The 18352-nt window shown below is 37.8% G+C and overlaps 1 long non-coding RNA gene across 29 annotated transcripts in view; it reads left to right on the top strand.

The window, feature by feature from the left end:
- The window catches only part of LOC127142733 (uncharacterized), a 26113-nt gene that overhangs the window by 5688 nt on the left and 2073 nt on the right, over positions 1-18352 (top strand). For 7 of the 29 annotated variants that reach the window (XR_007813747.1, XR_007813735.1, XR_007813734.1 and 4 more), the window contains 10 exons: positions 7697-8141; positions 8518-8971; positions 9463-9907; positions 10284-10737; positions 11229-11673; positions 12048-12501; positions 12993-13437; positions 13812-14265; positions 14640-15093; positions 15588-16032. This is a non-coding gene — a long non-coding RNA (uncharacterized LOC127142733). Of the gene's footprint in view, positions 1-6488; positions 6663-7696; positions 8142-8517; positions 8972-9462; positions 9908-10283; positions 10738-11228; positions 11674-12047; positions 12502-12992; positions 13438-13811; positions 14266-14639; positions 15094-15587; positions 16033-18352 lie in introns of those variants that run through there. The other 22 variants (XR_007813753.1, XR_007813728.1, XR_007813738.1 and 19 more) reach the window with 19 other exon arrangements.

Genomic DNA, 18352 nt, shown 5'->3' with positions numbered 1-18352 from the left:
CACACCTAATGACTTGTGACTCAGGTGATGGATGGGTAGGTTTGGGTTAGGGTTAACTTTTAAAGGTGTTAACGACCCCAGAAGACGTTAAGTACCTGGTCTCCCCACCAGTCAATTACAACTGAAGCCCTTCAGACTAGAGGTGAAAAAACAAGACCTTAAATCAAGTCCAGCTGGAACTTGAAAGCACCAAAGAAAGAAAGTGTCTTTAAAAACTGGATTAAAAAAATAAATAAAAACAAATGAGTCCAAACTCGGTATTTCATTGAACCTGTAGGGTTTAATATTTCAGCTTTGCCAAATATTGACAGAGATCTCATCTACTTTAAGTCTTGATTATGAGACAACCTCAGATGTCAGAGTCTGTTACCTGACATTCATACGGTACAGTTACGGACATTTATGGAAACCAACCCAACACTGGAACAATGGGAAAAAATACAAATAAGCACATGATTCATACTAGAGGAGGTAAAACTTGCACTGAGGGTGTTTTTTTTCACACATCAATAAATCTTTTCAAAACGGTTGTTTTTTTTGCAAGTACTTTCACACCGAACGCAAATATTATGAGGCAAAAAAGCGACTTTTTTTTCTGGAAGAAGCTTTTGCACTGGGAATAAGGACGGTATTTGCCAGAGAAAAATAACTTTTTTTTTTCTTTTTTTTTTTTTTTTTTAGTAAAATGGCCTAAAATATGCAAAGCTGTGTTATGGTCCTTTAATTTTAGCGTTAATGTATAAAGTGATTCTCAACCTAAAACCTGTTTGACACAAAATCTATGTTGGTATTTACGAAAAAAAAATTTGGCTGAGAAACAAGCTAATGGTCAAGAATATATAATCAAAATATAAGCTGACTATGGTTGGTTCTCGCTGGATCAGAAAACTCTTGGTGGACACTGAACCTGAGTCGGACCGAGTCCAGAAACCAGGAAGAATCAAACTCTTTCAAAAACCCTTTTTTTCAAAACTGGGAAAACCGTCAGACGGTTTCCAGATTTGACGGGTTTCCAATCAAAAATCCCCAAATCCCTCTTTTCCTATACAAACCCCCAGAGGACCAGACTCCTTAAAGACCACTGATTAATATCACGTCTAATAGCATTTTCCTTTCTGTACCATAGCTTTTAATTAATGTTTGTGTCTCATAATCTAAAAAGAAGGAAAATGCAGTAATTTTCTAAGCTAAAGAAAGAAATAACAAACGTCCTGCCGAGGAGAGAAAAGCAGATGTTACACTAACATTTGTCTGAATAAAGTCGAGGCATCCCAAGATTTATCTTTTTTATTTTCAGTTTTGTTTAGTTTTTTTTCTTTGGTTTTTTTTTTGTTTGTTTTGGACATCTCTCATTTTTGAATCCAGTACAATAGTTCTGTTTTCGCGGGTGTGTTGAGTGGTAGATTTTAAACAGAAAAAGCTTGCAGCAGTTTTAATCACATTTAGGTACCAGATTTTCTTGTTATTCTTCTGATTGTGGCTTATTTTATATGTATTTATAAAGTATGTTTTGGGGAGTTCCTTTTGTGATTTAGGCCTGAATGATAGTCTCAAATATATATGTAAACACATTTGATGTCTTAATACCTTTTAGATATTGTAAAAAGAGTGAACAAGTGAGAGGAATTAACCCTTTTGTAAAAACTAAAAAAATGTCACGACATGGTCACCCTGTTTTTGAAAGCAGGACGTAAAAAAACGCTTTCATCACTTTTGTATAAAAATGCTTTTCCGATACGATATTTAACTTTTTGTAAACAGCATCATTTGTGTTTCCCCTGGTTCTTCTCGTCCTTTGTGTATTATTGTGAAATGTATAATCATGGTTATTTCTTAATGCACTATTTTTGTTGGGGCACTTAATAAGAGCAATGCATCTTAGCAAAAAATAATAAAAAAAGCTATAAGTTACAAAAAAAAGATGAAAGCTAGAACGATATGCACCAATGTTTTTTCTGCCATTCTGAAATGGCAAAAATCCTTGTCATGTGAAATTTTTATATTTCAGAAGCTTATAATGTCATAATATTCCACCACTCTTACTTTTGGACCAAGCGTATCTCTTGGTTTCGGTGTTTAGAAGACGATATTTTATCCATCTTAATATTAGACCCGATCCTAGTCTTTGTGTTTTTTGGTGAGAATGATTGTACGATTTAAAAACAGGCAGCAGATTTTAAAACCACTCCGAAAACGAGTTTTTGGGTCACTGATCTCAAGGAAACTTCCATCGATGTTGGGTGTTGTTGTTGATGGTGCTGTTCTCGTCGTCACACACAATCTGGATCATTTACTTATGCAACTGTGTTCCTAGTTCTGTAATGCAAGCTCGTCTTCCACACTGCCGTGGAAACGTTTGGGAAATTCAAAGAACTAAACGTCCTGTTTGATGCCTTACGATTGATCGCACTTCAACACAAAGTCTTCTCTATTTTATTTTAATGCGATAAAGTTTTAGTTCTGCAGCGATTATCGTAGAACGTCTTTTTGTTGCATTTGTAATCCGATTCATTTGACGTGCCGTTCTCCACCTAAACTGCGAGAATTTTTATCTGCACCAAATATTTGTCCCTCAGGTTCCCCGAGTGATACAAAGTTCACATTATTAGCACTTATCTTAAAACTGAAAAAGATACGTTGACTGAAAATGTTTTTTACTGAAGTGTATATACAGAAAATTAAAAAAGACGATGTTCTCTTGTTATTATCATTTCACATCATTATCACATAAGTATAATTTAGCATCTCATAATCACAAGAAATAGTGTCATTGTCACACTAAGATTAAGATTACAATACTATTATCTCATGATTACAATATCGCAAAGGATCAAGAAAACCATCTAACATAGCTCACACTTATCTCACAATTCTGACAACTACACATTTTGTATCTCAAAATTACAATTATGAACAATGTTCATATCTCACAGTCATGAAGTTTACATTTACAATATCAGTATCTGAGTTACAAGAAAAAAAATCTCACATTTAAGAAATTTGTGAAACTTCAAGAAAATTTGCCTACGTTTACAAAATCAAATTCTCACAACTACAAGAAAGCTGTCTTATATTTGCAAGATCTGTATTTTGTAATTAAAAAAGTAATGCAAAAATAAAATAGAACAATAAAATATTCAAAGATAATTATAAGAAAACATCTCTTTTTTTTTCTACTTTGATGCACTTCGGTAATTCATTTAATGCCTGTTGTAGAAACTGTTTTCCCAAACAATGTAATCATCTATCATCCCTTTAACTGTTATTAAAAAATAAAACCACCAGGGGGCGATGTTACAGAAACTTCCTGACTTCCCTATCCTGTCATAATTGTTTGGTAACCATGATTGGGGTAAAAGGCCATTACAGTTGAACAGTTCGATGATGTGTCGCAGTTTGATGACAAAACATTGAGAAAACTAACATCAGTTGCTAGGTAACAGGCATAAAAGTTGATAACCGATGTTGGATTGAGTATTTAGGATTGGGAAATTGGGAAAAATCTTAAGACTTAGACAGGAGGTTTCTGCAACTCAGCTCCTGAATCTTTAAATTTCTTTGGAAGTAAAAACAGGAATCTGAAGTTTGGACAGATTAAACTTTTGACTTTATGCAAATCCAGCAGGACTGACAGAAACCTTCAGTCGCTGCACAACATCACCCAGACGCCATCGTGTTGGCTCGTAGGTGAACATCTGTCCAGTGTCTTTATTTTTTTTTCCAGTTAAACTAATGAAACCCGGCCTGCAGAGCAAACAGTCACACCTCGAACTCCGTCTCCACTTTTCAAACAGCTTGCTAAAATATTTTTTTTGTCACAGTTGTAGAAAGTTTGCTTCTCACGGTCCTGGTTTTAAAAACTGCAAACGTATACTTTTTTCGATGTTTTACTTCAATGTGAAAGAGGGCAGAGGTACTGCATTTTGTGAAATATGAAATATATCATCAAAGTATATCAAAGCACAATGTTTAATTAATGTCTTTAGAATACAAACGAAGGGGAGGGTGGGGTAAACGACACCCCCCGGGTTTTTTCTTTTCCTGTCTCTGGCCATGCTGTAAATAGATGCATGTTTTTTGTTTTTTTGTTTTGTTTTTTTTTCCTGTGATCCAGTGCTTTTTGTACAGAAACAGTCTAATAAAGATTACATTTGGCTTGAACCTCTGAGCTGTCCAACGTCTGATGATTTAACGCAAGAAATATTATTGGTGATCATTAATAAATCATTCATGAGTAGTTCAGGGGTCATCAGTGCTAGAATTTTAGGCCTAATCAGATGATTATTGTTTAATATTTTCACTTTCTTAAAAGATGAATGTTATTTTTTATTATTTATTTGCAGATATCAGTGTGAACAGACTCCTGAAAACCCATGATAAGTAGATATTAGGCCAAATTAGAAAAGTTTTCAGACCTCAGCCGAGGAGGAAGTTCACTGAGGAAAGATGGGTAATATTAAAATTCAAAAATGCAGTAATTATTAGTGTATAGGTTCTCTGTTCTGCTGGCTCAGAGAGAGAGAGAGAGAGTAACTAATGATAAAATCCAGTCTTCCAGTCTGTTCTCAGTAACTCCTAATTATTTACTCTGTGGTTTCAGTTCTGAGTTATTCAATGATGACTCATCAGTGATTTGTTAATTATCAGGTCGTTCCTGATTCTTTTTTCTCTTGTTCCTCAGTGACTACACACACGTTTTTGTCTTTTGTATTATAAAGTGTTCCCATGTTATCACTTATGGAAATTAAAGTCATACAACAAGAAAAGAAAATACTAAAATGAAAGACGTCACTCCATCCACTTCATCATGATGGAAAAAGTCAGCGGGGGGTGGAGAGGGAGGGCAGGGATGTGGAGGACCATGGTGGTCCAAAGCTGTACCAATTCAAACCACTGCTAAGCATGCTAACTAGCTGCTAGCCACCATGTGCTGCGCTCACTCCTGCAGCCCTGAAATAAGTTTTAAAAACACACATTTACTGACCAAACAGAGGCAGCAACACTGACAGGAACACCGACCCAACATCTAACTCAGTCAGTTCCTCTACAGGCAATGGGAAAGAGGATAATCACTTTCTTTTAGCGGGTTTACTGTGCTTAAAAACTTTCATTTTTAACATGAATTTAATGATATAAATATGTCCCAAACAGCTGACTTTATGCCTTCCAAGAATCAGGATGATTTAAAACAGTAGCTGGCATGTTGAGCCATTTTCCACCCCGTGTTTTCGGGACCTCTAACATCTTGGATACGCACATTTTACTAGGAAACATCCATATTTATCTCCTGTTGAATGTAAAACATGAATCTCCACAGTAACCAGTAACTCCAGCTGTCAGATAAATGTGATGTGAGGGAAAGCAGAAAGTCTCCAGAACAGAAATCCTCCATTAAAGCGGCAGAAAAATCTCAACTGGACCAAAGGCAACGACTGGAGGAGATGGACTTTAAAGATGAAACGTAAAAAACATTCTCCATCCAAAAACTTCCAAACTTTTCCAACACGGTTCATCCAGCAGAAATATTCTCCAAGCGACCTCCAAAGATTACAGTTAATGATGAAACTGTTGGCGGAGGATTGTAAAGATGAAGCTCTGATTGACGTTTTGAGTCGAACTGATGTGAATCAATCACTGAATCTCAGAGCCAAAGCAACAATCCTTCAGTCGGAGCGAGAGAGCTCAGCAGCAGGTAAAAACATCAGCCGGGATAAAGAGAGAAATATGTCTGAGGATGACGTGAAGGTTTGTGCACACAAGATGATTGAGGAGGGTTTAGACGGAGGTTTGTGTTGACAGTCAGGAATCCTTCTGTAAATCTACAACCCTAAACTCTCAGAGAAAAGACTCTGACAGACTCTTTCCTCCCCCCTGAAGTTACAGGTCATTTTCTCGTATTAATTATTTGTGCGGTCAGTGTAGTTTATTGTCGTGCTTTCATCTGAATCCATGAAGAGCTGCAGAAGCTCAATGTGGATTTATTAATTTATTTATTTTTGATCTGATGACATCTGCAGTAAAATCAACATTTAAAGATGAAAACAGAACATAACACTGCGACTAAAGCAGCTAAAACCTGATCCACACACAGTAACTCAGACCAAACTTAAATCCAGTCAGTGAGAGTGCAGAGGTAACCAGGATACATGGACTGAAGGAGTCCACCTTTACAGCCTTGTTGTGTGTACATCCTGGATATATTACTGGAGCATATGATTATACAGTATATGATAATGTACTTTATATATTATATTATTCTTATATATATATCATATTAGAGCTTATTATTCTTATAATGCATCTAACATCCAGACCTAATCAGTATCCCACCTTCCCCGTGGTTGTATTATCGGGCCAATCAGAGGCCGTTGCTAGGCGGAACAGAGCCAGCTGGCCAATTGGCGTTTTTTTCCTGCCGTGCTGTTGGCTTGCGTGCGTTGTCATTGGCTGCGTCCTATGTCGTCATCGGTCATGACCTGCAGAGAGGCGGAGAAAGGAAGCCGGGAGACAGATTCAAACCAACGTTTGAACCGTTTCCTCGGGTGGTCGGTAGTGTGAGAAAACTGAATTACTGCTGAAGCCTGGATGATAAAACAAGCTGTGGGGCCGCTTTTTTGTCGAACACGAGTGAGGCTGGACGCTGATCACACTGCGGCGCGAAGGTAAGACTAAGGAGCGAGCTAGCGTTAGCATCTGCGTTAGCGGCGAGCGTTAGCATTTGCCTTCTCATTCCTGACATCCCTGACATCCCTCTTGTATTTGTTTACAGTCACTTTACCGACATTTTGGTCATTTAACTCAGTTTACAGCGGTCTGTCATGTTGTTGTCATCCTTTTGTGTCTATTTGTGGTCATTTTCTGTTACATTGCGTCTGTAACTGGCTGCTTTACACCTGGATGTCTGCGTTAGCATTGGCAGGGAGCGTTAGCATTAGCCTTATCTTTGTGTTTCTGTGACTAAAGCGTCCCTGACCTGAGTTGTCGGCACTTTACGGAGGAGCGGTAATTGTATAGTAGTCTGTTTGTCTGATTATCGTGTCGTTATTAAATCATTTTGCATATTTACTTGGCTGTTTACATCTATTAATGGTTAGCTTCTTTGTCTCTTTGCGGTCGTTCTTACTGTGTCTCTGTAGTCTCTGTGTCCTGATCATTTTACATTTCTTTGAGGCCATTTTCTGCTTCATTGTGGCAATTAAGCGTCTCACTGTGATTGACTTGCGTCTCAGTTTTTAAGTCTGTCGTTCGTCTTTGTAGATTTTTGGCAGTAATCGGTCCAAGGCTGATTTTCACATGTGACAATAAACAGCCAATTTTTCTGAAACACTCCTAATGTTTGGAGAATGTTCTGGTTCAGCTATAATGATTAATATCTGTTAGGGGTGTGACGATACACTCGCGAGACGAGATTTTAACACTACTCTTTAGAAAATGTCAGTGATGTAACTGGAAAGATTATTTTTTTTGACAGATCACAAAATTATCACAAATTCAAAATATTTGTTGTTGTTGGTTGTTCAGGAGGTGATGACAGTCAACTGTTGATTTTCTGAAACAGCCTCTAATGTTTGTTAAAGGTTCTGGTTCAGCTGTAATGTTGAATATCTCTGTGTTTTCATGGTTAAACTGTTGATGAGGAATAGGTAGTAGTGTATTGATCATTTTCCTTTGTATGTTTCTCTGTGATTTCCTCCAGGTGTCACCACTTGGTCCACGACATTCTCCACGATCACAGAGACATCGTCAGAGATCGGAGAGACATTGTTGAGGATGAGGGAGACATCGTCCACGATCAGAGACGTCGTCTGTGATCACAGAGACCTTGTCAAAGACGAGAGAGACGTTGTCCATGATCAGAGGCATTGTCCCATGCTTCGTAGAGCTCTGCGCAAGAGTCGGTAGTGACACTGTGGTTCCTCGATTCGACGGCATGACCGCGATCATGGAAACATTGTCAAAGATCACAGAGACCGCGTCTATGATCTCAGAGACATCGTCCACGATCACAAAGACATTGTCCATGATCACAGAGACTTTGTCCATAATCTCAGAGACATTGTCCGCGATCTCAGAGACGTAGTCCACGATCAGAGTCTTCGTACAGTGAAGAAGTTTTTCGAGACCAGGACAGAGGCCTCCAGGTAATTCACTAACAGCTTTACATCAACTGTCCAACACAGAGACCTGACATTAAACTGTTTATGTTCAGTATTCAGTTTATCAGAAAAGTGTTAGAATAAAAGTAATGTGCAATATACAAACAATGCATAAGTAATAGTAATCCAAAACAGAAGTAAAAATGTCACGTTATAGTAAAACATCAAAAATGTCATAGTATACTAAGGTATACAAATGTCAAATGTTATTGTTAAGGATCAGTCAAAATGGGATTAAAGGTTCTGGTTCAGCTGTAATGTTGAATATTTCTCTGTGTTTTCATGGTTAAACTGTTGATGAGGAATAGGTAGTAGTGTATTGATCATTTTCCTTTGTATGTTTCTCTTTGATTTCCTTAAGGTGTCACCACTTTGTCCACAATCATAGAGATGTCGTCCACGATTGTAGAGACATGGTCTATGATCGGAGAGACATTGTTGAGGATGAGGGAGACATCGTCCACGATCAGAGACGTCGTCTGTGATCACAGAGACCTTGTCAAAGACGAGAGAGACGTTGTCCATGATCAGAGACATTGTCCCATGCTTCGTAGAGCTCTGCGCAAGAGTCGGTAGTGACACTGTGGTTCCTCGATTCGACGGCATGACCGCGATCATGGAAACATTGTCAAAGATCACAGAGACAGCGTCTATGATCTCAGAGACATCGTCCACGATCACAAAGACATTGTCCATGATCACAGAGACTTTGTCCATAATCTCAGAGACATTGTCCGCGATCTCAGAGACGTAGTCCACGATCAGAGTCTTCGTACAGTGAAGAAGTTTTTCGAGACCAGGACAGAGGCCTCCAGGTAATTCACTAACAGCTTTACATCAACTGTCCAACACAGAACACTGACATTAAACTGTTTATGTTCAGTATTCAGATTATCAGAAAAGTGTAATGATAGAAGTCACGTTATAGTAAGACATCAAAATGAAAACAACACGTCAAAATAAACAGCACAAGTTAATATCCTGCATTCAAAAGTTGACTTAACTGATAGTGTTTATTATTGTTTTGCAGTTCACAGTAACATACACGACTGCTTCAGTGATTTATTGATTGACACACAATTAATAATCATTTAACTTTTTCCCAAATATTTGTTGTTGTTGGTTGTTCAGGAGGTGATGACAGTCAACTGTTGATTTTCTGAAACAGCCTCTAATGTTTGTTAAAGGTTCTGGTTCAGCTGTAATGTTGAATATCTCTGTGTTTTCATGGTTAAACTGTTGATGAGGAATAGGTAGTAGTGTATTGATCATTTTCCTTTGTATGTTTCTCTTTGATTTCCTCCAGGTGTCACCACTTGGTCCACGACATTCTCCACGATCACAGAGACATCGTCAGAGATCGGAGAGACATTGTTGAGGATGAGGGAGACATCGTCCACGATCAGAGACGTCGTCTGTGATCACAGAGACCTTGTCAAAGACGAGAGAGACGTTGTCCATGATCAGAGGCATTGTCCCATGCTTCGTAGAGCTCTGCGCAAGAGTCGGTAGTGACACTGTGGTTCCTCGATTCGACGGCATGACCGCGATCATGGAAACATTGTCAAAGATCACAGAGACAGCGTCTATGATCTCAGAGACATCGTCCACGATCACAAAGACATTGTCCATGATCACAGAGACTTTGTCCATAATCTCAGAGACATTGTCCGCGATCACAGTGATGTAGTCCATGATCAGAGTCTTCGTACAGTGAAAAAGTTCTTTGAGACCAGGACAGAGGCCTCCAGGTAATTCACTAACAGCTTTACATCAACTGTCCAACACAGAGACCTGACATTAAACTGTTTATGTTCAGTATTCATTTTATCAGAAAAGTGTTAGAATAAAAGTAATGTGCAATATACAAACAATGCATAAGTAATAGTAATCCAAAACAGAAGTAAAAATGTCACGTTATAGTAAAACATCAAAAATGTCATAGTATACTAAGGTATACAAATGTCAAATGTTATTGTTAAGGATCAGTCAAAATGGGATTAAAGGTTCTGGTTCAGCTGTAATGTTGAATATTTCTCTGTGTTTTCATGGTTAAACTGTTGATGAGGAATAGGTAGTAGTGTATTGATCATTTTCCTTTGTATGTTTCTCTTTGATTTCCTTAAGGTGTCACCACTTTGTCCACAATCATAGAGATGTCGTCCACGATTGTAGAGACATGGTCTATGATCGGAGAGACATTGTTGAGGATGAGGGAGACATCGTCCACGATCAGAGACGTCGTCTGTGATCACAGAGACCTTGTCAAAGACGAGAGAGACGTTGTCCATGATCAGAGACATTGTCCCATGCTTCGTAGAGCTCTGCGCAAGAGTCGGTAGTGACACTGTGGTTCCTCGATTCGACGGCATGACCGCGATCATGGAAACATTGTCAAAGATCACAGAGACAGCGTCTATGATCTCAGAGACATCGTCCACGATCACAAAGACATTGTCCATGATCACAGAGACTTTGTCCATAATCTCAGAGACATTGTCCGCGATCTCAGAGACGTAGTCCACGATCAGAGTCTTCGTACAGTGAAGAAGTTTTTCGAGACCAGGACAGAGGCCTCCAGGTAATTCACTAACAGCTTTACATCAACTGTCCAACACAGAACACTGACATTAAACTGTTTATGTTCAGTATTCAGATTATCAGAAAAGTGTAATGATAGAAGTCACGTTATAGTAAGACATCAAAATGAAAACAACACGTCAAAATAAACAGCACAAGTTAATATCCTGCATTCAAAAGTTGACTTAACTGATAGTGTTTATTATTGTTTTGCAGTTCACAGTAACATACACGACTGCTTCAGTGATTTATTGATTGACACACAATTAATAATCATTTAACTTTTTCCCAAATATTTGTTGTTGTTGGTTGTTCAGGAGGTGATGACAGTCAACTGTTGATTTTCTGAAACAGCCTCTAATGTTTGTTAAAGGTTCTGGTTCAGCTGTAATGTTGAATATCTCTGTGTTTTCATGGTTAAACTGTTGATGAGGAATAGGTAGTAGTGTATTGATCATTTTCCTTTGTATGTTTCTCTTTGATTTCCTCCAGGTGTCACCACTTGGTCCACGACATTCTCCACGATCACAGAGACATCGTCAGAGATCGGAGAGACATTGTTGAGGATGAGGGAGACATCGTCCACGATCAGAGACGTCGTCTGTGATCACAGAGACCTTGTCAAAGACGAGAGAGACGTTGTCCATGATCAGAGGCATTGTCCCATGCTTCGTAGAGCTCTGCGCAAGAGTCGGTAGTGACACTGTGGTTCCTCGATTCGACGGCATGACCGCGATCATGGAAACATTGTCAAAGATCACAGAGACAGCGTCTATGATCTCAGAGACATCGTCCACGATCACAAAGACATTGTCCATGATCACAGAGACTTTGTCCATAATCTCAGAGACATTGTCCGCGATCACAGTGATGTAGTCCATGATCAGAGTCTTCGTACAGTGAAAAAGTTCTTTGAGACCAGGACAGAGGCCTCCAGGTAATTCACTAACAGCTTTACATCAACTGTCCAACACAGAGACCTGACATTAAACTGTTTATGTTCAGTATTCATTTTATCAGAAAAGTGTTAGAATAAAAGTAATGTGCAATATACAAACAATGCATAAGTAATAGTAATCCAAAACAGAAGTAAAAATGTCACGTTATAGTAAAACATCAAAAATGTCATAGTATACTAAGGTATACAAATGTCAAATGTTATTGTTAAGGATCAGTCAAAATGGGATTAAAGGTTCTGGTTTAGCTGTAATGTTGAATATCTCTGTGTTTTCATGGTTAAACTGTTGATGAGGAATAGGTAGTAGTGTATTGATCATTTTCCTTTGTATGTTTCTCTTTGATTTCCTTAAGGTGTCACCACTTTGTCCACAATCATAGAGATGTCGTCCACGACTGTAGAGACATGGTCTATGATCGGAGAGACATTGTTGAGGATGAGGGAGACATCGTCCACGATCAGAGACGTCGTCTGTGATCACAGAGACCTTGTCAAAGACGAGAGAGACGTTGTCCATGATCAGAGACATTGTCCCATGCTTCGTAGAGCTCTGCGCAAGAGTCGGTAGTGACACTGTGGTTCCTCGATTCGACGGCATGACCGCGATCATGGAAACATTGTCAAAGATCACAGAGACAGCGTCTATGATCTCAGAGACATCGTCCACGATCACAAAGACATTGTCCATGATCACAGAGACTTTGTCCATAATCTCAGAGACATTGTCCGCGATCTCAGAGACGTAGTCCACGATCAGAGTCTTCGTACAGTGAAGAAGTTTTTCGAGACCAGGACAGAGGCCTCCAGGTAATTCACTAACAGCTTTACATCAACTGTCCAACACAGAGCACTGACATTAAACTGTTTATGTTCAGTATTCAGATTATCAGAAAAGTGTAATGATAGAAGTCACGTTATAGTAAGACATCAAAATGAAAACAACACGTCAAAATAAACAGCACAAGTTAATATCCTGCATTCAAAAGTTGACTTAACTGATAGTGTTTATTATTGTTTTGCAGTTCACAGTAACATACACGACTGCTTCAGTGATTTATTGATTGACACACAATTAATAATCATTTAACTTTTTCCCAAATATTTGTTGTTGTTGGTTGTTCAGGAGGTGATGACAGTCAACTGTTGATTTTCTGAAACAGCCTCTAATGTTTGTTAAAGGTTCTGGTTCAGCTGTAATGTTGAATATCTCTGTGTTTTCATGGTTAAACTGTTGATGAGGAATAGGTAGTAGTGTATTGATCATTTTCCTTTGTATGTTTCTCTTTGATTTCCTCCAGGTGTCACCACTTGGTCCACGACATTCTCCACGATCACAGAGACATCGTCAGAGATCGGAGAGACATTGTTGAGGATGAGGGAGACATCGTCCACGATCAGAGACGTCGTCTGTGATCACAGAGACCTTGTCAAAGACGAGAGAGACGTTGTCCATGATCAGAGGCATTGTCCCATGCTTCGTAGAGCTCTGCGCAAGAGTCGGTAGTGACACTGTGGTTCCTCGATTCGACGGCATGACCGCGATCATGGAAACATTGTCAAAGATCACAGAGACAGCGTCTATGATCTCAGAGACATCGTCCACGATCACAAAGACATTGTCCATGATCACAGAGACTTTGTCCATAATCTCAGAGACATTGTCCGCGATCACAGTGATGTAGTCCACGATCAGAGTCTTCGTACAGTGAAAAAGTTCTTTGAGACCAGGACAGAGGCCTCCAGGTAATTCACTAACAGCTTTACATCAACTGTCCAACACAGAGACCTGACATTAAACTGTTTATGTTCAGTATTCATTTTATCAGAAAAGTGTTAGAATAAAAGTAATGTGCAATATACAAACAATGCATAAGTAATAGTAATCCAAAACAGAAGTAAAAATGTCACGTTATAGTAAAACATCAAAAATGTCATAGTATACTAAGGTATACAAATGTCAAATGTTATTGTTAAGGATCAGTCAAAATGGAATTAAAGGTTCTGGTTCAGCTGTAATGTTGAATATCTCTGTGTTTTCATGGTTAAACTGTTGATGAGGAATAGGTAGTAGTGTATTGATCATTTTCCTTTGTATGTTTCTCTTTGATTTCCTTAAGGTGTCACCACTTTGTCCACAATCATAGAGATGTCGTCCACGATTGTAGAGACATGGTCTATGATCGGAGAGACATTGTTGAGGATGAGGGAGACATCGTCCACGATCAGAGACGTTGTCTGTGATCACAGAGACCTTGTCAAAGACGAGAGAGACGTTGTCCATGATCAGAGACATTGTCCCATGCTTCGTAGAGCTCTGCGCAAGAGTCGGTAGTGACACTGTGGTTCCTCGATTCGACGGCATGACCGCGATCATGGAAACATTGTCAAAGATCACAGAGACAGCGTCTATGATCTCAGAGACATCGTCCACGATCAGAAAGACATTGTCCATGATCACAGAGACTTTGTCCATAATCTCAGAGACATTGTCCGCGATCTCAGAGACGTAGTCCACGATCAGAGTCTTCGTACAGTGAATAAGTTTTTCGAGACCAGGACAGAGGCCTCCAGGTAATTCACTAACAGCTTTACATCAACTGTCCAACACAGAGACCTGACATTAAACTGTTTATGTTCAGTATTCAGTTTATCAGAAAAGTGTTAGAATAAAAGTAATGTGCAATATACAAACAATGCATAAGTAATAGTAATCCAAAACAGAAGTAAAAATGTCACGTTATAGTAAAACATCAAAAATGTCATAGTATACTAAGGTATACAAATGTCAAATGTTATTGTTAAGGATCAGTCAAAATGGGATTAAAGGTTCTGGTTCAGCTGTAATGTTGAATATCTCTGTGTTTTCATGGTTAAACTGTTGATGAGGAATAGGTAGTAGTGTATTGATCATTTTCCTTTGTATGTTTCTCTTTGATTTCCTTAAGGTGTCACCACTTTGTCCACAATCATAGAGATGTCGTCCACGATTGTAGAGACATGGTCTATGATCGGAGAGACATTGTTGAGGATGAGGGAGACATCGTCCACGATCAGAGACGTCGTCTGTGATCACAGAGACCTTGTCAAAGACGAGAGAGACGTTGTCCATGATCAGAGACATTGTCCCATGCTTCGTAGAGCTCTGCGCAAGAGTCGGTAGTGACACTGTGGTTCCTCGATTCGACGGCATGACCGCGATCATGGAAACATTGTCAAAGATCACAGAGACAGCGTCTATGATCTCAGAGACATCGTCCACGATCACAAAGACATTGTCCATGATCACAGAGACTTTGTCCATAATCTCAGAGACATTGTCCGCGATCTCAGAGACGTAGTCCACGATCAGAGTCTTCGTACAGTGAAGAAGTTTTTCGAGACCAGGACAGAGGCCTCCAGGTAATTCACTAACAGCTTTACATCAACTGTCCAACACAGAACACTGACATTAAACTGTTTATGTTCAGTATTCAGATTATCAGAAAAGTGTAATGATAGAAGTCACGTTATAGTAAGACATCAAAATGAAAACAACACGTCAAAATAAACAGCACAAGTTAATATCCTGCATTCAAAAGTTGACTTAACTGATAGTGTTTATTATTGTTTTGCAGTTCACAGTAACATACACGACTGCTTCAGTGATTTATTGATTGACACACAATTAATAATCATTTAACTTTTTCCCAAATATTTGTTGTTGTTGGTTGTTCAGGAAGTGATGACAGTCAACTGCTGATTTTCTGAAACAGCCTCTAATGTTTGTTAAAGGTTCTGGTTCAGCTGTAATGTTGAATATTTTCTCTGTGTTTTCATGGTTAAACTGTTGATGAGGAATAGGTAGTAGTGTATTGATCATTTTCCTTTGTATGTTTCTCTTTGATTTCCTTAAGGTGTCACCACTTTGTCCACAATCATAGAGATGTCGTCCACGATTGTAGAGACATGGTCCATGATCGGAGAGACATTGTTGAGGATGAGGGAGACATCGTCCACGATCAGAGATATTGTCCATGATCGCAGAGACCTTGTCAAAGACGAGAGAGACGTTGTCCATGATCAGAGACATTGTCCCATGCTTCGTAGAGCTCTGCGCAAGAATCGGTAGAGACGCTGTGGTTCCTCGATTCGACGGCATGACCGCGATCATGGAAACATTGTCAAAGATCACAGAGACAGCGTCTATGATCTCAGAGACATCGTCCACGATCACAAAGACATTGTCCATGATCACAGAGACTTTGTCCATAATCTCAGAGACATTGTCCGCGATCACAGAGACGTAGTCCATGATCATACAATGAGGAAGTTCTTTGTGACCAGGACAGAGGCCTCCAGGTAATTCACAAACAGCTTTACATCAACTGCACTGACATTAAACTGTTCATGTTCATTAGTCAGTGTATCAGAAAAATGGTTTAAATAGAAGTAATCTGAAATATAAAAACAGTGTTTCAGTAACCTATATTATTATAAGTAACGTAAAAGTAATTAGTAATTTCAGAGGTAGTATGAGAAAATCAGAGTAGTAAAACATCCAAAACTGTTAAACAATGTCATAATGTAGTAACACATTCAAAAGTGACCAAGAAATGTCATAGTATAGTAAGGCATCAAAAACCATTAAAAAATCTCATAGTATAGTAAGGCTTCAAAAATGGCTGAAAAATGTCATACTATAGTAAGGCTTCAAAAACCATCAAAAAATGTCATAGTATAGTAAGGCTTGAAAAATGGCCAAAAAATGTCATAGTATAGTAAGGCATCAAAATGGCCAAAAAATGTCATAGTATAGTAAGGCATCAAAAATGGCCAAAAAATGTCATAGTATAGTAAGGCATCAAAAACCATCAAAAAATGTCATAATATAGTAAGGCTTCCAAAAACATCAAAAAATGTCATAGTATAGTAAGGCTTCAAAAACCATCAAAAATGTCATAGTATAGTAAGGCTTCAAAAACCATCAAAAAATGTCATAGTATAGTAAGGCTTGAAAAATGGCTGAAAAATGTCATAGTATAGTAAGGCATCAAAAACCATCAAAAAATGTCAGTATAGTAAGGCATCAAAAATGGCCAAAAAATGTCATAGTATAGTAAGGCATCAAAAATGGCCAAAAAATGTCATAGTATAGTAAGGCATCAAAAATGGCCAAAAAATGTCATAGTATAGTAAGGCTTCAAAAATGCCATCAAAAAAATGTCATAGTATAGTAAGGCTTCAAAAACCATCAAAAAATGTCATAGTATAGTAAGGCATCAAAAATGGCCAAAAAATGTCATAGTATAGTAAGGCATCAAAAACCATCAAAAAATGTCATAGTATAGTAAGGCATCAAAAGGCACAAAAATGGCCAAAAAATGTCATAGTATAGTAAGGCATCAAAAATGGCCAAAAAATGTCATAGTATAGTGAAGGCATCAAAAATGCCAAAAAATGTCATAGTATAGTAAGGCATCAAAACATGGCAAAAAATGTCATAGTATAGTAAGGCATCAAAAACCATCAAAAATGTCATAGTATAGTAAGGCATCAAAAACGCATCAAAAAATGTCATAGTATAGTAAGGCATCAAAACATCAAAATGTCATAGTAATAGTAAGGCATCAAAACATCAAAAAATGTCATAGTATAGTAAGGCATTCAAAAAACATCAAAAAATGTCATAGTATAGTAAGGCATCAAAATCCAAAAAATTCATATATAGGCATCAAAAATGGCCAAAAAATGTCATAGTATAGTAAGGCTTCAAAAACCATCAAAAAAATGTCATAGTATAGTAAGGCATCAAAAACCAAAAAATGTCATAGTATAGTAAGGCATCAAAATCAAAAAATGTCATAGTATAGTAAGCATCAAAACCATCAAAAAATGTCATAGTATAGTAAGGCATCAAAAATGGCCAAAAAAATGTCATAGTATAGTAAGGCATCAAAAACCAAAAATGTCATAGTATAGTAAGGGCATCAAAAATGGCCAAAAAATGTCATAGTATAGTAAGGCCAAAAATGGCCAAAAAATGTCATAGTATAGTAAGGCATCAAAACCATCAAAAATGTCATAGTATAGTAAGGCATCAAAAATGTCATAGTATAGTTTCAAAAAAAAATGTCATAGTATAGTAAGGCATCAAAAACCATCAAAATGTCATAGTATAGTAAGGCTTCAAAAACCATCAAAAAATGTCATAGTATAGTAAGGCATCAAAAACCAAAAAATGTCATAGTATAGTAAGGCATCAAAAATGGCCAAAAATGTCATAGTATAGTAAGGCATCAAAAACCAATCAAAAAATGTCATAGTATAGTAAGGCATCAAAAACCAAAAAATGTCATAGTATAGTAAGGCTTCAAAAACCATCAAAAAATGTCATAGTATAGTAAGGCTCAAAAATCAAAAAATGTCATAGTATAGTAAGGCTTCAAAAAAATCAAAAAATGTCATAGTATAGTAAGGCATCAAAAACATCAAAAATGTCATAGTATAGTAAGGCATCAAAAATCAAAATGTCATAGTACTTCAAAAACCATCAAAAATGTCATAGTATAGTAAGGCATCAAAAATGGCCAAAAAATGTCATAGTATACGTCATAGCTTCAAAAATCAAAAATGTCATAGTATAGTAAGGCTTCAAAACCATCAAAAAATGTCATAGTAT

The sequence above is a fragment of the Lates calcarifer genome, linkage group LG8 (genome assembly GCF_001640805.2).
Source record: "Lates calcarifer isolate ASB-BC8 linkage group LG8, TLL_Latcal_v3, whole genome shotgun sequence".
Lineage (NCBI taxonomy): Eukaryota > Metazoa > Chordata > Actinopteri > Centropomidae > Lates > Lates calcarifer.
The sequence above is the reverse complement of the archived record's forward strand: the minus strand, read 5'-3'. Positions and strand labels throughout refer to the sequence as shown.